Genomic DNA, 27087 nt, shown 5'->3' with positions numbered 1-27087 from the left:
CACATCAGACCAGTCCTCCAGTGACAGTTCCCAGGGACAGTTAGAAAAGTGGTGCCAGGAGTTACATGTAGGCACTGACTCTACACCTCCAGATCACAAGCAGGGGGTCTACAGGGTAGTGCAGGAGTATGAACAAGTCTTTAGCAAGCACCTACTAGATTTTGGGAGTATAAAAGGTCTACAACATCATATACCCACAGGTGCTCATCCACCCATCAAGGAGATCTACAGGCCCAGACCACCTGCCCACTATAAATGTGCAAAGGACATGCTGAAAAACATGAAGGAGGCTGGGGTCATCCGTGATAGTTGCAGCCCATGGGCAGCTCCCCTTGTTGTTGGTAAGGAAGAAGGACGGCACTATGAGGATGTGCGTGGATTACAAACAAATCAATAAGATCACACATAAGGATGCCTACCTCCTACCCTGAATTGAAGAGTCTTTAGCTGCCTTGAAATCTGCAAATTACTACTCTAGCCTTGACCTTCTTAGTGGATACTGTCAAGTGGCTGTTGCTGAGGAAGACCGTGAGAAAACTGCCTTTGCCACGCCGATGGGATTATGCAAATTCAACAGCATGCCATTCGGGCTGTGCAATGCACCGGGAACATTCCAGAGACTCATGGAATGCTGCTTGGGCCAACACCAACTTCAAAACTGTCCTGCTTTACCTGGATGACGTCATTGTGTATTCCAAAATGTATGACGCGCATCTGGAACATGTGGTGGAAGTATTTGAAGCTCTTTCCTGGTATGGGATGAAATTAAAACCATCCAAATGTCATCTACTAAAACCTAAGGTCCAGTACCTGGGACATGTGGTTAGCGCCAAGGGTGTGGCTCCACATCCTGAGAAGATTACGGCTATCCAGCATTGGCCAAGGCCCAAGAACATCAGAGAAGTACGCCAGTTTCTAGGACTGATGGGCTACTACAGAAGGTTTGTGAAGGGCTACACCAAGATGGCAGCTCCCTTGCAAGATATCCTAGTTGGCCAACCCAAGCATGAACAGGCTTCTGGATCTCCATTCACATGGGGTGAGGAACAGGAGAATTCCTTCAGCCAGATGAAGTCTGCCCTAACCGGAGAAGAAACTCTGACATACCCCGACTACAACCTCCCTTTTGTCCTGTACACTGATGTCAGCAACGTGGGACTAGGAGCTGTTTTACTCCAAGTGCAGAATGGCAGGGAGAAGGTGATCGCATATGCCAGCAGGAAACTATGCCCCACAGAAAGAAACCTTGAGAACTACAGTTCCTTCAAGCTGGAGTTCTTAGCACTCGTCTGGGCTGTAACCGAGAGATTCAAGCACTCCCTGGCCTCTGCAAAATTTACCATGTACACGGATAACAATCCCTTGACCCACCTGGACACGGCCAAGCTGGGAGCACTGGAACAATGTTGGGTCGCACGACTGGTGAATTATGACTTCACCATAAAATATAGGGATGGCCGCAAGAACGCCAATGCAGATGAGTTATCCAGAATGCCCCATTTACCTGATGATGGGAAGGACTTGGAGGAGATTGAGTTGCCTGCTTTCCATCGCCCTGTTAGCATGGCACAGTCCCGATCTCACAGCAATCGACAAGAAGCAACCTTCAATCCAGTAACCCATCACGGTTGGCAAGAAGCGCAAGATAATGACCCTGCCATCAAAGTAATCAAGACGATGATATCCCAGACCAAGTCCTCACCGACCAAGGTCCAGCGTTTGAGGCTGAAATCTTCAGAGAATTCTGTAGCACTACACCCTACCATGCCCAAACAAATGTAATGTGTGAAAAGATGAACCATCTAGTTATCAACCTGCTGAAGACTCTTCCAATCGTGGAGCGGAACCAGTGGCCTGAAAAACTGCCAGATCTCATTGACATTTACAATAATATTTCTGTCGGCTCTACCAAATGTACGCCCGCTTACCTGATGAGAGCAAGACCTGGGAGACTCCCAGTGGACTTAGAAATGGAAGTTGAACTACTTGAAGCTTACTCACCCGATGCGAATTGGGACTCATGTTGCCAGATCCAGTACTAACAAATCCAAGAGTATGTTGAAGAGAATTTTAACCAGAGTAGAGAAAATCAAGAAAAGAACTTCAACAAGCATGCAAAAGCTACTCCTTTCTCACCAGGTGAAGTGGTACTGAAAAGAAAGAGAAAATTACACAAATTGGATGACCAATGGGAGAAGGAACCTTACGTGGTGCAGCCCTCCAACTGTGACAATCTGAAGACTTGCCTTATTGGCAAGGACCAAGGAAGAACCACGTCTGCCATCTCTAGAGATCACTTAAAGAAGTGTCCAGAACCCCTAAGAGTCCCAGATGAACTCCAGCCTCAACCTCAAGTCGTGGAGAGGAAAAAGAAGACCATCCGTACCATCATAGGTGATTTCCCTGAAGATTGGCCTATGCAAAATGAGGCCGTGATAGTTCCTGTAATAACATTCCAACAACCAGTGGAGGAACCAGAACAGGAAAGGCTTACGGACACTGCACTCCCTCAGCACCTAGAGAAGTACCCATACCATTACCACGAATACGTAGAGTCCTACCAGCAACACCTAAGAAAAGAATTTAGAATGCACAGCCAGAATATTGATTACAATATCATTTAATGAGGGTGCACATATGTCAAGCAAGACTATAATTTAATTTAGAAGGAAAGCGCTTGACCAGAAATGGCACTCACTCAAATATTTTTTGAAAATAAAATACCAGTTTTATTTGTGTATACATTTTAAAAACACATACAAAAAACATAGAAAACATACATTTTAAAAAACACAAAAAATATACAAAACCCAATCCAAACTACAGTCCTCCTATTTATGTAATAATAAATATTCTAGAGATTTTATCATGAATATCCACATATTCTTTTTTCTATATACAGTATCAACTTTTTTTGAGTAAATGGCCTGTGCCCGTATTTACTGTATATGGATTTAGTCGTTTATATCACTACATGATTAATAACTAAACTATGTGACTAAATATATCTACCTATATTTAATCAGGAGGGAAAATGTATAGATCTTTGAGAGAAAGTATGAATTAAGACCTGTCTGACATATAATCAGTGTAATTCAAGCCGTTTCTAGAGACTTTTTGTATCCTAACGCAAATAGTGTGAGAGCATATATTTATCTATCTACATACAAATCTAATATCAACCGTTTTGAGTAAATGGCTTGTGCCCATACTTATATGAGAAAGTGTGAATTAAGATCTATCTGATATATAACTAGTGTAATTCAAGCTGTTCATAGAGAACTTTTTTTCTTCTTAACGCAAATACCGTGAGACCATTTATTTCACTATTCGCATATAAATCTAAGTACGTATTTTGCGCAGATTAACTTAGTCACTTATATCACCATATGATCAACAACCAGACTGTGTGATTAAATGCATCTACCTATATCATATTCTATTTAATCTGGAGGGGGAATATATAGATCTGTGAGTGAAAGTGTGAATTGGGACTTATCTGACATATAATCGGCATACCTCAATCTGCTTATAGAGACATTTTATATGTTAACGCAACTAGCGTAGGATTATTCACATATGAATTTAAATATGTATTTTACGCAAATTAGCGCAAGTACTATGTAGGATCTTGATACGACTTCCTGCTGTTCTGGATACTCCCTAATTGCGGATGCTATGAGGGATCATGCACCACACCAGTAGGGAATGTCTGTTTTAATCAGTTTTGCATATAAATGTCTTCCCATGTTTGCTGCACTATGTGACACCCACTTCTCCTGATGAAGCAGCACTAGCGACACACGTCGGGCCAGGTTTCCTTGAGCCTCCTGTATTATTAGATAGAGATTGTTATTATGGCAAAATTCCTGTTTTTTCACATTAATGGATTTTGCTGCTTTGCTGTTTTGACCACTAGGTTACTGGGTTATACTGACCTAAGTAATTGTTCGGTCTATCATGTGTTTCTAAACAGCTTATTTGTGGATATTCATGATAAAATCTCTGGAATATTTATTATTATATAAATAGGAGGACTTTAGTTTGATTGGGTTTTGTATATTTTTGGTGTTTTTTAAAATGTATGTTTTCTATGTTTTTTGTATGTGTTTTTAAAATTTATACACAAATAAAACTGGTATATTTTCAAAAAAATATTTGAGTGAGCGCCATTTCTGGTCAAGCGCTTTCCTTCTAAATTAAACTACCAGCAACACCTGTCACTAATGGTGAAGAGTCCGCAGCAGATATTGCCACACCACAGGGGTTAGAAGAGGGTCCAGAGTTGAGGAGGTTGACCCATATTAACTTTGGTTAGCCCCTACTGAGATATAGAGAGTAATTGTAGCGGAACCCGGCTACTCTAATGTATAACGTTGTCTTACATGTTAATGTGAAATGTTGAAAAATGCTGATTAATTGCCAATGCTTGAAAAATGCCAATTACCTGAATACTTCACCTAATTCTAGGAGTTTGTAATGTTTCCACCCAGTGCATGGACCCTGTTTTGCCCTATTAGTATTAAAAATGGACCATGGATGAAGGATTGGTAGCCGCCAGCACGAACTTGTGCCTATTGTATATAATTGCGCCTCGTGCGCCTTCCAGAGTCGTCTTTTACACCTCCAGGACTTCAATGCCGTCACAAAGGACACCACAAGGAACCAGGGGATCCAGGTTGTTTGGGTGGCGGGTTGAAGGGAGAGGGACAATGGGAATGGACTGTCGCAGGAAGGGGCTGCAGCGGAGCAGGCTGAGCCACCAACTACTGCTACAACCGGTAGCGTTCCCTGTTGTTCTAGTAAATGAACTCTGAGAGTTTAGTAACGTTTAAGAATATTGCCTCCCCAATATGGGATGAATAAATATGCATAACCTGTTTTTCTCTTTTGCAGTTTAAAAAGAAAAATAAATCCTCTGGGTGTCCTGTAGCTCGGGGACGAGCTATGTTTAACCAAGGGGGAATGTGATGCCCCAGACTCTATCAGGGTGTCACAGAGAACTGCATGCCTTTCTCTTGTGGTACAGAACTCATCCTCCATGGTTCAGGGATCCTAACTATTGGTATTGCTTCCATCAGCACTCAAATCCTAACCACATCTCACACCACACCCTGTCAGGCACACCAGTGGGTGGTCTAGCTGGAAAAGGGCCACACGCCTAGGGGTCAGGCAGACTGGTGGGAGGGACATAGTCAGTTCAGTAGTAGCCCTCAGAGAGTGAGGAGCTGGGGAAGTTGTAGCTCCCTGGGTGACTTTGGTTAGGTTGCAGACGGTAGTCTGGGACCGGAGGAGTCGGAGACCCGGTCGCGGGGTAATGCAGAGCAGGGTGCCCAGTCTTATGCGGGCGTCACACGGTACGATCTGTCGTGCGATCGCATGAGTGATCGTACCCATCCCCGTTGTTTGTGCGTCTCGGGGAATTAGTTGCCCGTGGCGCACAAAGTCGTTAACCCCCGTCACACGCACTTACCTGCTGAGCGATTTCGCTGTGGGCGATGAACATCCTCTTCCTGAAGGGGGAGGGATGTTCGGCGTCACAGCGACGTCACACAGCGGGCGGCCAATATAAGCGGAGGGGCGGAGATGAGCGGGACGTAAACATCCCGCCCACCTCCTTCCTTCAGCATTGCCGGCGGCTGCAGGTAAGCTGTGTTCATCGTTCCCGAGGTGTCACACGGAGCGATGTGTGCTGCCCCGGGAACAACAGGACGTGTGATTTTTGAAAATGAGTGACGTGTCAGCGATGAACGAGAAGGTGAGTATTTCTGCTCTTTCATAGCTGTCACACAGTACGATATATCAAACGATGCCGGATGTGCGTCACTTACGACGTGACCCCGCCGACATATCGCCCAATATATCGTCCTGTGTGATGCCTGCATTAGTTTTGGAGAACGGTTGGCACCGGAAAGTCCAGTAACCGGACCAGTACCGAGCATGAGGGGGTACAGGACCCTAGATCAGGGACTAGCTTCACGCAACCTGGTAATTCACCTGTGGAGGATTGTCTCTTTATGTACTTTGCCCAAAAGCTCAGAGATCGAAGGCACCAACACAATGAGGGGGATAGGGCTTTCCAGCTTATGCGGCCCACAGAGATCCCAAGTGTCAGCCATCGAGAACACATCTCCCCTATCTAAATATAGTGAGCGGGACCCCAACAGCTTCAGGCCAAAGGGTCACTCAGGAACATCCACACAATTGTGCAAGGAGGAAGGCTCCGGACCACTAAGCAATACCAACGGGAACGGATTCCCAGATGAGCTCCCCAAAATGGCAGTGGCACCCAGAGACTTGGTATACTCCTGTGTCAGAGTTTGCTTAATGGTTGCACCAACATCCACACAGTCTGAGTGAGTACACTGTCCCCCCTGCGTCCTGCCTGCCTGCATAGCCTGCACAACGCGCTCTCCATCTACATCTCCAGAGTCCTGGGGTACCCCCTACCCATGGAGGGAACATCATCTGGCTGCTCCACTCCACCTCCCCCAGGTACTCCCATCGGCAGCGGCGAGACCCTCGAGCCACAGCGACCCCAGTCCGAGCAGTCCGACTGCCGCAGGATCGGTACATTTGTTTATCTACTTGGTCCTTTTTTTATTATATATATGTTATATGTCTTCGATTATATGCTTATTATATATGTATATATATTTTTTTTTTATTTATTCTACGTTCAGTCCTTTTACTAATCTTTATTGCTCCCCTTCTTTATTTTACCATTGACATAATTGGGTTAAGGCTATGTGCGCACTTTGCGTCGTGCTACTTGCAGTTCAAAACGCACCCTCTGGCAGTAATTGATTTTGCCAAAGTTGCTTTTGACCACAAAATAGAGCTAAAAACGCATGCGTATTTAACGCATTTTGGACGCATTTTTAGCTGTGTTTCTGCAGCTAAAAAGCAGGTAAAACGCTGTAATTTTGTTGTTTCTTGCTTTTTGCAATTTCTCATTGACTTCAATGTTAACAAAACGCAGCCCAAATGGCAAAAACAATTGACATGCTGCTTCTTTGAACACATGGTTTTTGCCACAAATAATGCAAATTAAACGCTGCGTTTGGAAACGCAAAGTGCGGACTAGAAATCCCCATTTTCCATAGACTTTGCTGAAAAATCAAAAAGCATGCCTTTTGGCATGAAAATGCTGCAGTTCAAAACGGACCTAAAAAGCACCTGAAACGCAGGTGAAAACGGAAAGTGCACACATAGCCTTAGTCTGTTTTGTATTACTCTTGTGGTTTTGTAGGGAACTTCTCCCATTTGTAATCTACCGTATTTTTTGTTTTAGAAGATGCACCGGATTATAAGACACACCCCAAATTTAGAGATAAAAAAAGGAAAAAAAAAACGGTGTCCGTCTTATACTCTGGTGTTGTCTTACCGCAGGGGGGTGGCAGCAGTGGAGGAGTAGAGTCACAGGAATCAGGGGCGGTGCTAGTGGGGTCTGTGCTGGCAGTGGTGGGGTCTGTGCTGGCAGCGGAAACTGTGATGGCTGTGTAGAGCAGGCCGGTGTGGCGAGTGTCCCAGATACTCTGTCGTCAGTCTGGGCTTCAAAGAAATGGCACCCGGAGCAGGACCGTGTACAGATGGAGCTTTCAGATTACAGCTCCATCTGTACACGTGCTGACTCTGGGTGCCATCATTTCAAGTCAGAACATCTGGGAAACCGGCCACACAGCCACCGCAGCCCGCACAGCCAGCCAGCCACCCATACAGAGAGGCAGCCGGCCGGCCACATGCCCGCACAGATAGACAGTCAGCCGGCCACCCGCACACAGAATCAGCCGGCCGGCTACCCGCACAGAGAGGTGGTTGGCCGGCCGCCCGAACAGAGAGGCACCTGACCGTCCACATAGAGAGGCACCTGGCTGCACAAAGATCCGCCCACACAGAGAGGCAGCTGGCCGCCTGCACAGACAGCCCCCCATGCCAATTCTTCACCTACCCATAAGCTATATTCGGATTTTAAGATACACCCCTCATTTTCCTCCCAAATTTTTGGGAGGAAAAGTGTGTCTTATAATCCAAAAAATATGGTAATTATCTGCTTCTTGTGAGGTCACTTTTTTGTATTTCTTGTTTAGTTTAAAATGGTGATCTGACTTTATTCAGTACGGACCATGATGAAGATTACCTACCGAAACGCTTAGTTCCCTCCCCGTGTTTGTCTCATATCCCTGTTCTTTTTTTTCTACAACTTTTTTAAGCTAATTAATAAAGACATGGTTTTCTAATTCTTTTTTTTTACACTTTTTCCTCAACCAGTCAGTCAGTGGCACTGCAGATCTCCAGGAAACCCAGACCAGTGGATGAGTGGAGCCTGCGCCCACCGGCGCCGCTGGCATCGACCCCTCTCCCATCACCAGCACTATCCACGGCAGGAACACGGCATCGCCTGGCGATTGGAGTAGAAGTCGATGGAGCGGACTCCGGTGGTGACGTATCACTATCACTCTATCTATCTATCCTTCTATCTATCTCTCTCTATCTATCTATCTATATATCCCTCCATCTATCTATGATATATCTATCTATCATGTATTTATCTATCTATCTATCTATACATTATCTATCTATCCCTCTAGCTATCTATGTATCATCTTTGTAACTGAATAATCTGCTTGTGTCTCTACTGCAATACAGAGGTCAAGATTACCAAATCTTCCTATGTTTTTAATCACAGGCAGTGGCTCAATGGGTCGAGTTCAAGTCCCAGTCGTCCCGGTAAATCAGAGCAGTGAGAATTTAATTTAATTTATTCACTGCACTGAGGGGAGGAGTCGGGACATCAACTATGAGCTGGGGCAGTCCTGCAGATACCGGGATGGTTGGGAGGTATGGGATCACATGTAGTGTGAAACAAACAAAATATAAAATAATAATTTGAAAAAGCCTCTCAACCCTCCCCTGTTAGTAATCTCCTTGTGGCTGGCTGTATGTGGAGACTCAAACTGCTAATCAGTGGTTCCAGACCTCATCGGGCCAAGTTTGGACATGTGGAGGTTGAGTTCTTTTGCTGCCAGTGAAGTGAACATCCAAAGGTTTGCTCATCTTTACTTCTGACATCTGTTCTTTGTAGGAGAAAGAGGAAAACAGTGAGACAGCGTTATATTTTCTGAAACTCCTCCCCCTTAAGGTATGTTCACACTTTTTTTGCTCTCTTGGTAGTAAAAAAAAGCTGCTTCCAAAAAGCAGGTTTTGCCTCATTTTTGTCGCTTTATTTGTCAACAGTACATGTTTAAATAAAGTTAGTTTCATTCACTACAAAAACAGCAAAAATGCTGCAAAAACACAGTTGTGTTTTTTCCACTCATTGCTTTCAATGGTGAAAAAAATCTACCAAACCGCTGAAAGAATTGGCATGCGGCTTCTTTAAAAAAAACACAGCAGTTTTCCATTTCAATCAGGAAAAAAAAGCAATTGTGTGCATGAGATTTCTGAAATTTTATAGATTTTGCTGGCAGTGTAAAAAGCAGCATTTCATTTGCAAAAAACTAATGAAAAAGAAAAAAAAACAGCAAAAAAAGAAAAAAAAAGCAATGTATGACCATATGTGGCGCCCCTGAGGCTTCAGTCGCCACAGAGTACTGCACCTTATTTAAGGTGTAGTGATTAACCCATACCCGAAGGAAGTCAGTACCGGTTACACCACTTACACAACTCAAACACACAATCAGGTTGCCCTTCCCATGGGACCGGGCTAGGGTAGGGTCTTAAGGCAGTATCGAAACATGGAGGATGCCACCCACTAGCGACAGGGACCCATGGGAGGAGCAGCCACCAGGGGGAGTCAGGAGCCAACATGTGGCGCCCTGGACAAGCCAGGTCGTCACAGAACAACACCAACGCACCCCACACCCCGGTTAGGCACACCGAAGCCAAACACAAAACCCCTGTTGCCTCCCTCTAGGGGCTGATGTCCACCCCAGGGGGTGGGCCAGGCGGTTGATCCCGCCCACCGAGGAGTTCACAGTCCTGGAGGCGGGAAAAGGAGTTAATTAGAGATTAGTTCAGGAGTTGGAGGAGTGAGGAGTAAGTGGCAAGTGAGCAACTGACTGACGGCGTCCGGGTGTGTGGCCCGGACGGTACAGCAAGGTTGGCAGACGGTGGTGACCGTCTGCAGGAGAGGCTAATTGGAGCAAACTGAAAGGACCGTGGACGGGCGGTGGCCTGGTGGTACCGGACCGGCGAGCAAAGAGAAGCCAGCACCATCCGGCCGGGCTTACGGACCCCAACAAGGCTAGGAGTCGCCGTTGAATTTGTCAAATCCGTTAGCGAAGGGAACCTTCTGGGTTTCCCAGCAGTCAAGTCCCGATAGAAGGCAACAGTCCAACCGTTAGAGGGAAACACAGGCACCGCCAAGGCTACAGTTCCCACTGCCAGAGCCTGCGGGCAAAAGGGGCTCCTTCAGCACATATCCAAGATGAGGAGCGGGTTACCGGTGGGAACCCATTGGAGCCATCTACACTACACAGGTGCAGGGAAAGGCAGTCACCATCAACCTACCGGGAGCAGAAACCACCGCAGCAGTCTGTGGGACCCATCCATCCAGCCGTGTGTTTCACCAAGAACTGTGTCTTCATCATTGGCTGAGTGAGTACCACCGTGCCGTGCGGCACAGCGCTGCCCCCGCGACCCTGCACTTCACCAGGCCCCGCAACCCGCCTGTCATCCCACCTACACTCACCGGGCCCCGGGACAACCAACCCCCTACCCACGGAGGGGAGAACCAACATCCAAGCTGCTCCCAGTCATCGCTCCCGGGATCCCCGTCCAGAGCAGCGGTGGTGTCACAATCTCACCACAACCGTGGGTGGCGTCACGGACAATCAAATCCCCAAAACCAATTCCCCTTTTCACTCATGGGCGAAGAGCGCCGCTCGAGGCCCCGGGATCAGGGCTGCCGCTTGAGCCACCACCGAGCAGCGAGCAAGCAGGCCGCAGCAGAGCCGGACCCGAGCAGTGGGTGAGCGCTGCGACCTCCTCCGCCCGCGACAAACACAACAGTTGAGTTCTCCAGCAGGAGAGGAAGGGAGCAGACGTGTATTACCAGTGGTCTGGTGGAACACAGGAGTTCATGCGGTTGCCGAGGGAGAGCTTCATTGCTCTCTCAGAACTGGCACCACACGGGGTGCCGGACCCTAGAGAAGATAATTCTCCAAGTTGGTTTTCCATAATCTGTCGAGACGGGGAGGTTGCAAGCTTCCCTGGCCACACAGAGCCAGAAAGCAGAGTGCCAGATAGGATCCGGGGCCTTGGACACAGACAGGCCCCATTGCGGAGCAGCGGCACCTGCAACTAGGAACAAGAGTATTACTCTAGATGGATTGGGGTCCCCAAGTAGCTTTAAGCCACGGGATCCAACACACGAGGTGCTAGGAGGAAGGGGCCCACCGACCATCACACCGGACTGACCTCCAAAGGAATCCGGGTTCGATGGGGCCCATCACAGCGGGTGACCGATACTACCCGGGTGAGCGACACAAAGAGTGAGTAAAGACATCTGGATACACAGCATCTGACTCGGACTCTTATTACCGGCACCACCGCCCCGCACCTCAGTGCCGAAGGCCATCACCTTCACTACTCCCCTCATCATCCTCCCCGGGGCCCACTCCACCTGTGGGGAGTGATACCATCTTCGGCTGCTATTACCATCTGGAGGACAGCGACAGCAGCAGCGGCTAATCTCTGGCCGCGTACCACAGGTGGCATCACGACAATCTTCCTATTACAACCTCCATCATCCTCCCTCCTTATTGGTGTACACCTCGGGGCATGAAGCTGTGCAGGCCACCGCGACATCCCAGATCACCACACCGGCCCGGTAACGAGTAATTCAGGTACGAGACCTGTGCCTGATTCCCCCTGCCCCCTGGGTGCTACACATACCCCAACTAGGAAACCAGGTACACATATGGACTCCTGTTTCTAAAAGGGGAAACACCAGGCCTAATACAATCAATAGAAATATAGATAACTCCAGGAGTCGAGGGTCCCCCCTTCCTACAGTCATGTGTCCTCTTCACCTAGTACTTCGGGAAGCTCATTCTGTGCTGACAGAGACCCTTTAAAATCAAACTAATAAACAGGCGTTTTTCTTTTCCTCTAGAGTAGAGATGGCTTATTTCCATCTGCATAGTTTATGTAAGATTTGGATTCACTTTTTATTTTTCATTGTTTCATAATCTCAATAGTTAGAACAAAAAAAAACATATTGAGCTCTGAATGTTTCTGTTGGGGAGGGCGGTTGATTAGTTTGTCTGTATGTTTCCCTCTTTTCCTTCACCTTATTGTTTCTACAGACACCATGATCCAGTATTCCCCACTGACCTCTAGTATCATCTTACCTGCATGTGACTTAAGGTTCCGTCACACTAAGCGACACTCCAGCGATCCCAACAGCAACCTGACCTGGCAGGGATCGCTGGAGCGTCGCTACATGGGTTGCTGGGGAGCTGTCACACAGGCAGATCTCACCAGCAACCAGTGACCAGCCCCCAGCCAGCAGCGACGTGTGGAAGCGATGCTGCGCTTGGTAACTAAGGTAAATATTGGGTAACCAACCCGATATTTACCTTGGTTACTATCGCACACCGCTTAGCGCTGGCTCCCTGCACTCCTAGCCAGAGTACACATCGGGTTAATTACCCGATGTGTAGTCTGGCTATGTGTGCAGGGAGCAGGGAGCCGGCACTGACAGCATGAGAGCGGCGGACGCTGGTAACAAAGGTAAATATCGGGTAACCAAGGAAAGGGCTTCTTGGTTACCCGATATTTACATTGGTTACCAGCGTCCGCAGAAGCCGGCTCCCTGCTCACTGCACATTCAGTTGTTGCTCTCTCACTGTCACACACAGCGATGTGTGCTTCACAGCGGGAGAGCAACAACTAAAAAATGGTCCAGGACATTCAGCAACAGCCAGCGACCTCACAGCAGGGGCCAGGTTGTTGCTGGATGTCACACACAGCAACATCGCGAGCAAGTCGTGCCTCAGCAGCGATGTTGCTAGCGATGTTGCTTAGTGTGACGGTACATTAAACCTGGCTACAGGGATTGACGGGTTTATATAGCATGCACCTGATTGGCGCCAAATGAGGCAGTGCTAAAGAACTAACAAAGCATATGTTTTGCTTCTGTTGTGGAAATTGGTTGTTTTCTTGATTTGTATAAAGATTGCTTGACCCTTTTTCACTTTGAAAGGAGATATGATCAGATGTTCATGTTTTATAATGCAAATCCAAATGAGTGTGCCTTTTGACCTTAATGACCAAGCCAAAGTTTAAAAATCTGATCAGTGTCATTTTACGAAGTAATAACTCTGGAACGCTTCAGTGGATCCCAGTGATTCTGAGCTTGATTTTTTTTGTGACACATTGTATCTCATGTTAGTGGTAAATTGAGTATGATTTTTTGTGTTTATTTGTGAAAAAAATCGGAAATTTGACAAAAATTTTGCAAGTTTCAAACTTTATTTTTATTAAAGATTAGCAAACCTGTTCAGTAAAGGTTCGCCAATTTCAAATTCAGTACAAGCCTTAACTTAGGTTTGCTTCAGGCAAACCCGAGCACTTTCCCCAACAGTCGGTAATGTTAGTTTTTGTCTGTTTTCTGCCACCTAACGCTGGCTGTGTTTCCAAAAATGCTTTTTTAATATTATTTTCTGCTTTTGTATAGGATTGTGATGTCGTCTGATGTGGTGTAAAATCAGTGGAGGAGGCAGGGACTATGGACCGGGAGAATCCAGAGGCGCACGTCACTTTTTTTCTTTCTTAACTTTATTTGTGGGTGTTGCGGCAGCAAACCACGGCACAGCAAACATCCACAAGGTTCAGACAGAAGGGCTTCTGTGATTGGCTGCCTAAGTCACATGTCCGTGTGCATATAAATTGCGGACATGTTGCGTCGTCACCATTTTGTGAATGTCAGCTATTAGGGAAGCTGCTGTCACCAGGTCTAGGGGTTTAATGCTAGGTAGTTTGAGATAGATAGGAGAGCAATAGTGTAGAATAGGGATGTGCAGTGTAGGTGAGCTTAGTTAGAGGTTTAATGCTAGGTAGTTGAGAAACCTAGCAGAGCAATAGTTTACACTAGGGCATGGGTCCCCAATTCCAGTCCTCAAGGGCCGCCAACAGTGCATGTTTTCAGGATTTCCTTAGTATTGCACAGGTGATAATTTAATCACCTGCACAGTTGATGATTCCAACACCCATGCAATGCTAAGGAAATCCTGAAAACATGCACTGTTGGCGGCCCTCGAGGACTGGAGTTGGGGAACCCTGCACTAGGGACTTGCAGTGTAGAAAAGTGGGTGTGCCACAAATCAGCACATTTCATGATCGAAATTGGGATTGGTACTTGTAGTGCCTGCTAAAGAGTTGCCAGTGAAGCTTGTAAATAAGTATTGCTAAGTATTACTGCCTGGTCAAAATTCAGCAAACACAGTTATAGGTTTTGTTACTTGTTAGTGCCTGGTCTAAAAAAAATAGCTAGGGAAGTGCTTCTTGGCAATTTTAATTGCCTGGTCAAAATTCTACAAACACAGTTAGGCTATGTGCCCACGCTGCAGAAAATGCGTGGAATTTGCCGCGGTTTTTTTTCGTGGAAATTCCACGGATTTTTAAAAAATCTGCAGCACAGCTACTCCCCAGCCATTTCTATGGCATTTGGGAACTGCTGTGCCCACGCTGCGTTTTTTTTCCGCAGCGGAAATAATGCGGATTTCCCTGCGGAAACATCAGCAGCATGGGAATTATTCATGCGGACTTCTCCGCAGGGTCCCATATACTTACCTGAATAGAAGACAACGATGTCACTTTCTCCATCCGGTGCACAAGAGTGCAGTCGATCCAGGTACAGGAAGGAAGAGGTGGGCGGGGCCTGCACGAGCTCCGGTCATGTGACAGCCGGAGCTAGTGCAGGCCCGCCCACCTTCTCCAGCACAGTGCACCAGACGCTGACAGAGTGATCCGGCCACTGGAAAGCGAGGTGCTGCATGATGGAGGTAAGTAATATGAACGCCCTGATCACTGCAGCACTTGTTCTGCATTGAGGATGCAGTGCCGAAGCCATGGTACTGTATCCTCAATGCAGAATGCCCGCACCATCCGTAGGACATTCCGCAGCATGGAAACAGACAGAAGTTTTGCTGCAGTTTTCTGGGAGCTCCTGCGGAATGTCCTGCGGATATAACCGCAGGACACTGTCCCCGTGGGCACATAGCCTTATAGGTATTGCTACTTGTTAGCACCTTTTTTAGGCCAGGCACTAAGGAAGTATCTAAAAATTGTTTATTTGCGACTTTAATTGCCTGCTGAAAATTGCGCAGTGAAATACATGTATAGGTATTGCTTGTGGTGCCTGCTGAAAATGTGCTATTGACCAAGCTAAAAAGGTCTTCTTGGCACTTTACCATGTCTGTTCCAAATTATGCAGTGAACCGCATTTGAAGTTAGTGGTACTTTTTAGTGCCTTCACAATATTGCCATCTCAGGCCGGAAATAAATAATTTATCTTTTGTGTCAGATGTCTGACAGGTGTGGGCGTAGAGTTGTGAAACATTTTTTTGAAAAGGGAAGGGAACATTAACCATGAATGGTAAATCCCGATGAAGGTGTTATGAAGGGGGATTGGGCAGATTGTTGGCGATAGACGTGTCGTAAGTTCTGTAAGTCAAAGGAATAGTGAGCAAATGCTGACTCATCCTATCCCCATAGAAATGAGAACTTTCATTACTGGACAGCCTACTCCACTAGATTTCATTGCCAGCCGCACATCGCTTTAACTTCGAAATGAGCTGAAAAACAACAGGTGCTAGAGTGGATAACAAGTGCTGCATCAAGTGGCCTCTCCTCCTCCTCTTCCACCTCAACATCATGCACAGTTCATTCATCAGAGGTACCACCCCAATTAATCTTGTTTGCGCCCACATCACAAATCTCCAACCCGCAAACTGACTGTGGGGAACCACACATGGATGAGTCTGCAGAGCTGTTCACACACTCTATAGCTTGGGCATCAGAGGTCTGGTCCAAAGATTTCCATACTCAAGAGGAGAAAAGCATCTGCACTGATGCCCAAAATCTTTGTGAGTTGGATCCTGACATGTAGTAATACAAGCATGAGAGGCACTGCATCCTCACCCACAATTCTGGCTGTGGCCAGCAGCTGTTGTGGGTCTGCTGCAGTTTGCAGAAAGGGCTGTCTAGCCTGGCAGGATAAGAGAGAAGGTTTTGTCCAGCAGTTGCAAAAATAGAAAAATCCACTATCTTCTTCTTTAAAATTATCAATTTTATTCAAGCATATTAAAAATTATTGAAAACAGATCCATAAGTCTCCTACGCGTTTCAAGCTATTACAGCTCTTAATCGTAGTAACACGTAGCAACCATATAGCTATCAAGCATTCTAATATGCACTCCTGTCCACCGTGACTCCCCACAGAATTAAGCACCTCCCCATTAGACAAATGAACAATTCATCACACATGTTGAAAAAACATTTAACCCCATAGGTGCACAGCCTATCCAAAACTTCATGTTTAACTATTAAATTTATTACTAAATAAAACCCACATGACAAATAAACGTATCATCTGAATAAGGTAATATCAGAATAACTTTATTGCACATGAAACAAGTAAAAGAGAAAAAAAAAACCACAAAAAACACAGGCTTGGCCTTTTTTGAGACTGCAAAAGATGACTCAACTTCCATTATCTGCCAGCGCTGTAAACAACAACTGAATAGAGGCAAAGATTCAAATAAATTGACTACTATATGCGAGAACATATGAAAAGAAGAAAAGGAATCGCTCACCATTCAGAAGGTATGCTGGAAAAAACTTTGAGGTAGAGTCTCCAGGATCCAAGCCAGATATACAGCAGCAAACCGCACACTTTGTAGAAACCACAAAGAAAAAGTATCAGCTGGGAATCCGTGGAGAATATAAAAATTAGATTTTCATGTTCCATTTAAAAATCATTCTGGTACACTGACATCTTCATACTGAAATATTATATTGTATGTCCTCACATACAGCCATATAATATGTCAGTATGAAGATGCCAGTGTACCAGAATGATTTTTAAATGGAACATTAAAAGCTAATTTTTATATTCTCCACAGATTCCCAGCTTATACTTTTCCTTGGTGGTTTCTATATGCATGAACAGGCATCTGCACAAACAACATGCATTACTGTGGGAATCGCACAGCGTTAAAATGCAGACTAATGGGTCTACCCAACCAACGGCCACCAAATCAACATAGTTGGCTGCTTCTTCTTCCTTTTGTGTCACTGCCAAAACTATTGTAACACAGGTCTCCGACCACAGAACCTCCTCTTTTGTACCCGCTACAGTCGGGGTGAGTGGGAGTGTACCGCCCCTGCAGCGGATCGAACCACTCGGATCTGGGGGTGGTGATCGTTTGTGGCTCGAGGGTCTCCGGACCCGGGGGCTTAGGGGCCACACTCAAATGAAAAGGGAGTATTTATTGAGGATTTGGTATCGCTCGTGATGCCACTCGTGGTGTACGGTAATTGGAAGTACCGCCGCTGCCATTGGGAGTACCCGGGGTGATGGAGTGGGGCAGCTAGATGACGTTGCCCTCCACGGGTAGGGGTAGGCCCCAGGACTCTGGATGGAGATGTGGGGGCGCAGTGCAGGGGTAAGTCAGGTACTCAGTCAGCAATTAAGCAGACACTGACAACAGGGTAAACCAAGTCTCTGAACGCCGTTGCCTCTCGAGGGGAGCTTGTTCGGGTACCGTCCCCTGCAGTATTCCCGGTAGTCCGTAACCTGCCTCCTGGCACAAAAGTTTGAAAGTGTCCGTTGTGGCCCGGTAGCTTGGAGCTGTCCGGGCCCCACTCCCCACTATGGCTAAGTGAGTGAGCCTGCTCTCAGGAGCTCACGCTTGGGATTTCAGTGGGTTGCTTGCTAGGTAAGCCCTATCCCCCTCGTTGCGCTAGTGCCCCCATCTCTGAGCTGGTGGGAACAGTCCATAAAGGCCCTGTCCTCCGCAGGTTAATTGCGGGTTGCCTGAAGTTTCACCCCGACCTAGGGTCCGTGTACCCCGACGTGCCTTCGGTCCCGGACCGGTGATAGGACCAGACTTCTGGCCGTCCTCCTCGATGGGTTCCAGGCACCTAGCCTCAATCCTCTGCGACCGGGGGTCTGACTCCTCTAGGTCCAGACCACCATCTGCGACCTAGTTTACTTCTCCCCTGGGAGCTACAACTCCCAGCTTCCTCAGAGCTCCTCATAGCTCGAGGGCTACCACTGAACTGAACTTGACACCTCCCACCTCCCTGTCTGACCCCTAGGTGGGCCGCCCTATTCCTGCTTAAGCAGCCCACTGGTGTGCCTAACAGGTGTGAAGCAAGGTGTATCTAGGATTTCTGAATGCTGGTGGAAGCAATATTGCAGGATAGAGACCCAGAACCATGGGGGGTTGAATACTGCACGTTTAGGGCAGTTTGTGCAGTACCCTGTGACGACCTGAATTGTCCAGGGGCGTCACATTCCCCCTTGGTTAAACGTAGTTCGTCCCCGAGCTACAGGACTAGAGATGAGCAGTGTTCGAATCGAACTGTTCGCCAATCTCAAATTCGACCTGTTTTAGGTAATGTTCGAGTCGTTTTAGCTTAGCGTTTTAGTCATGTAAAAGACCATTTTTTTTTCATGCATGGCAAAGCGAAGTGCTTGAACTTCATCATATCGATACTGTTGGCCACGGAAATGCTGCCTTTCCGCCTGGCGGATACAGAAGGTTTCCAAAACCTTATGGCTGTCGCAGTCCTCCAGTACCAGTTGCCCAGTCGCCATTACTTTTCTAATAAAGCTGTGCCTGGGCTTCACCATCATGTCGCAGCCTAGATTAACTTTTCCTTGAAAAACTCTGTGTCTACCAAGGTGCATTTCACCACTTACACCTGGACGAGCAAGCATGGCCAGGGGCGTTACATCTAGCTGACTGGGGACTGGGTTAAACTGGTAGCTGCAGGGACAAGCATGGAAAGGGCTGCTTCCCAAGTCTTGAAATCCCCAAGGTTTTCGGGAAAAACGTCTGCATCTACTGCTTCCTCTTCTGCTTGACCTACCTTCTCTAGGGCCTACACCTGCACCCTCAACCTCTCCCTTAATATAACATGCGTTCAGAGAGTACAAAGAGAATCCTACCCACCTCTGTACAGCTCAGCCAGTGCTCAACGCAATCAGGTAGTGCTGAAATCAATCTGCATCGGAGTACGCAGTCACCACCCGTCAGGATCTCCCAGTATACAAACAGGCACTGAATTATATCAAAGAGAGAGAAAGGTATACAATGTAGGGATCACCGACTACTTAGTAATTGAAAGAATACAAAATCTTTATTAAAAAAGAGGTGCATAAAGTCCTGGCTCCAAGAACAGCAGGGCACAGGCAGAAGCAAACACACAAACAATTAAAAACATTTAAAAAGCCTTACAAGGCATAACAAGCTAACCCAATTAGATTCTTTGATACATAGGACAATCCACATAAGTGTTTACAATATCATAATACCCCAACTTCAAACATTATATTTGTTCTCCTATTTATTTATACAATCAATAAACATCATTTGTAGTAGTGCACCGGGTTTAGACTGCAAGGACCCAAACACCACTTTTTCCCCTTAGAAAGACACAACACCGTTCTCCAACTTAAAATACCTTTATTTCACTTTTCAAATTTTGGAGAGGCATGAGGAAAAAAGACTCTCATCTTTACTTTGGCATAAACTTTGGTCACAGCTTTTAATTAGGCATTAACTCGCCAACACCACGAAGTTTAGGGAAATTTTCCGCCTTCCAGCCATCCGGTACGGGTATTTCACCATTACTTTTTCCACCCCTTCCGCCAAGGAGCAGCACACCGCTAGCAAGCTGCGACCCCCCAAAATCTAAAATAGCTGAGCCACCTCCTCACACATTCCTGCTAAAAAGATAACCAAAATGGTATAATTTAAGATGTACCCATCCAAGCGTAAGGAAAGCCAAGTTATTACCTTCCAGCTGGCAGTGCCAGACCAACAACCCATTTTTTTTTTTTTTATTATTATTATTTAACAGAATCAACTTACGTAGGCGCTGGTTGATTGAGCGTGCGCCAAGACAGCTCCATAACACATCCTTCCCTAGCTCTGTGCCCCATGAGCTGAAGGGTCTGCTCAGCCGGAACCATCTTAAACTCGGAAAAGAAGCAGGGGAATTTGTACATATCTGACCAGATGAGGGTAAGGAGCACAGCTAGATGACAGGAGACCAGATCTTTGCCGCCTACATGGATCACCAAGACGACCGGAGAATAGATGGCTCACATAATCCTGATCACTTCTCGTAGCACCCGCGGCCATGCCAGGCCCCAGCAACCTCTCCAATTTACATCCACGGCAAAGAAAATGAAGGACCGATCGCCAGGGGGAGAATCAGCTCTCCACAAGGCCCAAAATACGTAGGAGTGACCTAAGAACTAGAGACTAGGCCGGCTTGCATCTGTAAAGAAAACACTGTCAGAAAAGAGAATTCTCATAGTCAGCAGACACCTCTTCTCCTTGGGGTAGTTCTGCCAAAAACCCCATGTACGCTTTTTTTTGGGTTTGTTTTTTTTATAATACACAAAATCTGAATCTGAATCACTTATACTGTAACACCAGCACTGTACGACGGTCTGTAGCCTCTTGCGTGTCTAACAAAAACCCGTTTTCAAAACAAACTCAGTCCTAATGTCCCTCATAAAGCATTTGGATTGACATCACCCAACCCGCTGACACTACGCTCATGCATGCTTGCCCGTGAAGCCTCGGGACGGGAGCGCCCCAATTCTGAAAAGGTACATGCCGGGTTCCGCCGCTGGAAAACACAAAGTAACCAAAAAACGCTGCTTACCGGCAAAACTGCCAGCTAAATGGGGGACCGTCTACGTGAATAAAAATTGGTCCCAGTAGCCCTTTCTTGCCTAAGGGCCAAGACCAATGCCTATGGGCATACCGGCCGGGGTGGAGAAAACAATCCCAAAAACTCAGGAAAAAAGGAGTAGATTCGCAATGGGAATAACAGCCCAACCCGGTACCTTTCTTAGGTCAGCCAACGACTAGAAAGAAATCAGCCTCCTGTTATCCACCCACTTGCCGCTAATCTTTCAACCCTTCAATACCTTGTGCCCCAAAAGGTCTTGGTCACGTCAGTCCAGTTCCGCAAGGTAAAATAGCAAGACAAACTCCATAACCGCTTGCTTGCAATGGAAACCGATGCCCGTTGGTAGTGTAGATTCGCCAAATCCTGCAGGGTGTTTATTACTAAGGAATCGCCCGTGAAATCATCATGCACTTCACCCACCTGGTCATACCACTCGCTGCATACCTTAACATATGCCCGCATTTCGGTGGGGGAACGGAGGACTGGATAATCAGCCCCCGATCACCGGGACATCCCACAGCAAAGCTGGGAACTCTAAGCCTTTGTCCTGGGACAACAAATGGAGTTACCAGAACAACTGAAATTAAAATTACAATAGGGCGTGAGCCATGCTATTACTGCAACCGGGTACCTGTTTTGCCTTTAACCTTGCATGACCAGATAGGCATTCTAACATAAAGGCTTAATCAGCCTAATTACTGAAAAGGGGAGTTGTATGCATGTGGTTAATGGCTTTTACACACTAGCCTTGTCGAACCAACCGGTTATACACCTATTTCAAAGTCCCCCCCTCCTTGTGCAACTACAACTGAAATGGGGAAAAGGCGCGATCAGAATTAGGCTGCTCGGCCATGCCCACTGGGCCACGCATACGGAACTTCTTTTTGGAACACCATTGTATTGAAACAACCTCAAAACCAGCTGGCCGTGAAATACCGTGCCGGGAAATACTCCACCTACAAATTTGTCCATTACTTCTCTTAAAACAAGTGTGGCTGTTGAAAACTCAACGAGAAATTCCACTACACCATCAGGTCCTCATTCAGAGGAGCCAATATCCTGATTCCATGTTGCGGAAGATCAAGTTTAATCTTTCCACTCCTAGGGTTGGACCCATGTACAAACACCAGGTACCACAGCCTACCACTTAGCCATAAGCTGGAGACGTAAGCCACGCCCCCCCTCCCAGTTTCCTGGGAAAGGCGCCCTGGAAAACTTCCTGCCATGGAAATGCCTTACACGCTAAGTTGAGGCATACCTGTGGACCAGCGGGCCGCAGGATAACCAGCGTCCAGATAATGGGTAATAGCGGGTAAAAACTGTTTCCACGTGGCACAAACATTCCGAAAGTAGGACGGACCCAAAAGGGGTCTTTTTTTTTTGCATCCTTATGAAGGCTTTTTCAAATATAGATATAAGGGGAACAACATTGTTAATGACTCATCTGTCTCTACTGTCAGCTTTGGGAGCCTCTTTAAAAGATTTTAGCAGGTGCCAAGCACTCTTCAACCGCTGCTAAATGGCAAATAGCAAAGTTTTCACATTTCGATTTGCCTGGTAAATGGTATGATCAGTAGAGATGAGCGAACCGGCCGTAGTTCGGCTCGAGTTCGGTTCGTCGAACGGAGGTCCCGTTCGAGTTCGGTTCGGTGAACGTTCGACGAACCACTCGAACCGCATAGGAAACAAAGGGAGGCAATCACAAACACATAAAAACACCTAGAAAACACCCTCAAAAATGTCCAAAAGGTGACAAACAACTCACAACACAACACAAACACATGGGAAAGTGACAAGGACATATACTCATGCGAAAACAAAAGAGCTGGACAAGGAAAAAGAGGAGGCACAGATATAGGCATGGCACACCCTTCTAAAATCATGTAAAACACCGCAAGGTGACTCCAAGCGGAGTCTCCCTTTTTTCCAAAAATTGGGCCATACACACACCCACCCCTTCAGTGGCAGCACTTGTGCCCCAGTTGTACACTTCACAGGTAGATTTGCATCAAGCACATTCAAAAATACGCCATACTTAACCATCCCCAGGATGACACCGGGGTAGGTAGCAAAGTCTTTCCTGATCCCAGCTCTGTGCATCTTGGATCATTTTTAAAAACAATGTAAGCAATGGTTACTCCAAGCGGAGTCTCCCTTTTTTCCAAAAATTGGGCCACACACACACCCACCCCTTCAGTGGCAGCACTTGTGCCCCAGTTGTACACTTCACAGCTAGATTGCATCAAGCACATTCAAAAATACGCCATACTTAACCGTCCCCAGGATGACACCGGGGTAGGTAGCAAAGTCTTTCCTGATCCCAGCTCTGTGCATCTTGGATCATTTTTAAAAACAATGTAAGCAAGGGTTACTCCAAGCGGAGTCTCCCTTTTTTCCAAAAATTGGGCCACACACACACCCACCCCTTCAGTGGCAGCACCTGTGCCCCAGTTGTACACTTCACAGCTAGATTGCATCAAGCACATTCAAAAATACGCCATACTTAACCGTCCCCAGGATGACACCGGGGTAGGTAGCAAAGTCTTTCCTGATCCCAGCTCTGTGCATCTTGGATCATTTTTAAAAACAATGTAAGCAAGGGTTACTCCAAGCGGAGTCTCCCTTTTTTCCAAAAATTGGGCCACACACACACCCACCCCTTCAGTGGCAGCACTTGTGCCCCAGTTGTACACTTACAGCTAGATTTGCATCAAGCACATTCAAAAATACGCCATACTTAACCATTCCCAGGATGACCCCGGGGTAGGTAGCAAAGTCTTTCCTGATCCCAGCTCTGTTCATCTTGGATCATTTTTAAAAACAATGTAAGCAAGGGTTACTCCAAGCGGAGTCTCCCTTTTTTCCAAAAATTGGGCCCCACACACACCCACCCCTTCAGTGGCAGCACTTGTGCCCCAGTTGTACACTTCACAGCTAGATTTGCATCTGTGGCGCCCTGGACAAGCCAGGGGCCACAGAGAACAACACCAACACACCCCACACTCCCGGCAGGCACATCAAGCTCAGACACAAAACCCTTGTTGCCTTCCTCCAGGGGCTGATGTCCACACCAGGGGGTGGTGCCAGGTGGTTGGTCTCCGCCCACCGAGGAGTTCACAGTCCTGGAGGAGGGAAAACAGTCAGTTGAGTGTTGGAGGAGAAAGTGAGCAGAGGTGAAGTAGCAGTCGAGCACACTGAAGTTGGTCCGGGTGTGTGGCCCGGACGGAGCAGCAAGGTTGGCAGACGGTGGTGACCGTCTGCAGGAGTGGCCTATCGGAGTTTACCACAAGGACCGTGGACGGGCGGTGGCCCGGCGGTATCGGACCGGTACACAAAGAGAAGTCAGCACCATCTGGCAGGGGCTTACGGACCCCGGCAAGGCTAGGAGTCGCCGTGAAATTGCCAAATTCGTTAGCGAATGGAACCTCCTGAGTTTCCCAGCAGCCAAGTCCCGACAGAAGGCAACAGTCCGACCAGGAGAGGGAGACACCGCCACCGCCAAGGCAACCATTTCCCAGGGCCAGAGCCTGCGGGCAAAAGGGGCTCCTCCGGCCCATATCCAAGCCGGGGAGCGGGTTACCGGTGGGAACCCATTGGAACCGTTTAAAGTACATAGGTGCAGGGAAAGGCAGTCACCATCAACCTGCCGGGAGAACAACCGCAGCCGTCTGTGGGACCCGTCCATCCAGCCGTGTGTTTTACCGAGAACTGTGTCCTCATCATTGGCTGAGTGAGTACCACCGTGCCGTGCGGCACAGCGCCGCCTCGCGACCCTGCACCTCACCAGGCCCCGTAACCCGCCTGCCATCCATCCCTACCTACCCCATCACCGGGCCCCGGGACAACCAACCACCTACCCACGGAGGGGAGAACTAACATCCAGGCTGCTCCCTGTCATCGCTCCCGGGATCCCCGTCCAGAGCAGCGGTGGTGTCACAACCTCACCACAACCGTGGGTGGCGTCACGGACAATATCCAAATCCCCACAATCAACCCCCCTTTTCACTCACGGGCGAGGAACGCCGTTCGAGTCCCCGGGATCCGGCCCACCGCTCGAGCCACCATCGAGCAGCAGCCGCAGCAGCAGCGGCTGGACCCGAGCAGTGGGAGAGCGCAGCGTCACCTCCTCCGCCCGCGACACATCAAGCACATTCAAAAATACGCCATACTTAACCGTCCCCAGGATGATACCGGGGTAGGTAGCAACGTCTTTCCTGATCCCAGCGCTGTGCATCTTGGATCATTTTTAAAAACACAGCAAGGGTTACTCCAAGAAGAGTCTCCCTTTTTTCCAAAAATTGGGCCACACAGACACCGCATCAGTGGCAGCACTTGTGCCCTAGTTGTACACTTCACAGCTAGATTTGCATCAAGCACATTCAAAATACACAAGAATTTACTCTCCCCAGGATGACACAGGGGTAGTAAATTCCTTGTGGATCCATGACTTGTTCATTTTGATGAACGTTAGTCTGTCCACATTGTCACTGCGCTTATCTGTCAGCACACACCCAGCAGCACTGAAGACACGTTCAGAGACAACGCTGGCAGCTGGACACGACAAAATCTCCAAGGCGTAAGTGGGGAGCTCTGGCCATTTTTCAAGATTTCAAGCCCAAAATGAGCAAGGCTCCATTTGCAAAGTAATGGCATCGATGTTCATTTGGAGATACTCCTGTATCATCCTCTCTAGCCGTTGACTATGTGTCAGACTTGTTGTCTATGGTGGCCTTGCAAAGGAGGGTCTAAAAAAATTATGAAAAGATTCAATAAAATTGGTGTTACCAGCACCAGATACGGTGCTACTGGTATGGGTAGACTGTTGAAGATGACGAGACCGTCCCATGTTTGTCAAGTTACAACTGGGAGATTCACTCCCTGCACCTGCACGGTTGTTTGGTGGAAAAGCCGAGCTAAGATCGAGTAACAGCTTCTGCTGATACTCCTGCATACGTGCGTCCCTTTCTATGGCTGGAATTATGTCACAAAATTTGGGCTTGTATCGGGGATCTAATAGTGTGGCAAGCCAGTAGTCATCATCACTTCTAATTTTGACAATACGAGGGTCATGTTGGAGGTAGTGCAGCAACAAGGCACTCATGTGTCTTGCGCAGCCATGCGGACCAAGTCCACGCTGTGTTTGTGGCATAGAGGTGCTAACCGTTCTTTCTTCCTCTGACATCTCCCCCCAACCTCTTTCAACTGAAAAAATTGACCAAGGTCTCCCTCATCCGCTGAGTCTTCCATGTCCATGGACAGTTCGTCCTCCATTTCTTCATGTTCTCCTGCACCTTCCTCAACATTTCGCCTGCTACCATGCGCCCTTGTTGATCCCTGTCCCCCATGGTCCCATGCCTGCCGCGTTGGTGATGATGAACGTCTGGACCTTGGTGATGTTGTTGTGTCTTGCGCATATGAATCCTCCTGTAGTTCCTCCCCTTCCTGTTGTCCCACCCCCTGACTCCAAATAGTGTTTAGCGTGTGCTCCAGCATGTAAATGACTGGAATTGTCATGCTGATAATGGCATTGTCAGCGCTAAACATATTTGTCGCCATGTCGAAACTGTGCAGAAGGGTGCATAGGTCCTTGATCTGAGACCACTCCATCAGGGTGATCTTCCCCACCTCTGCTTCTCGTTGGCCCAGGCTATACGTCATGACGTATTGCACCAGGGCTCGGCGGTGCTGCCACAGTCGCTGTAACATGTGGAGAGTCGAATTCCAGCGTGTCGCCACATCGCATTTCAGGCGATGAACTGGCAGGCCGAAAGACTTCTGGAGCGATGCAATTCCTCAGCATCGGTGGTTGAACGGCGGAAGTGAGCAGACAGTTTTCGTGCCCTGTTCAGAAGGCCATCTAGGCCGGGATAGTGTGTTAAAAATTGCTGGACAACAAGGTTCAACACGTGAGACATACAAGGCACGTGTGTCACCTTGCCCAGGCGAAGGGCCACACCCAGGTTTGCAGCATTGTCGCACACGGCCTTACCAGGCTGCAGGTTGAGTGGAGACAACCATTTATTAAACTCAGTCTCCAGAGCTGCCCACAACTCAGCCGCTGTGTGACTCCTATTTCCAAGACATGTCAAGCTAAAGACCGCCTGATGCCGTTGCGCTCTGCTGCCAGCATAGTAATGAGGG

The sequence above is a fragment of the Anomaloglossus baeobatrachus genome, chromosome 8, assembly GCF_048569485.1.
Source record: "Anomaloglossus baeobatrachus isolate aAnoBae1 chromosome 8, aAnoBae1.hap1, whole genome shotgun sequence".
NCBI lineage: Eukaryota > Metazoa > Chordata > Amphibia > Anura > Aromobatidae > Anomaloglossus > Anomaloglossus baeobatrachus.
Note: the sequence above shows the minus strand (reverse complement) of the source record.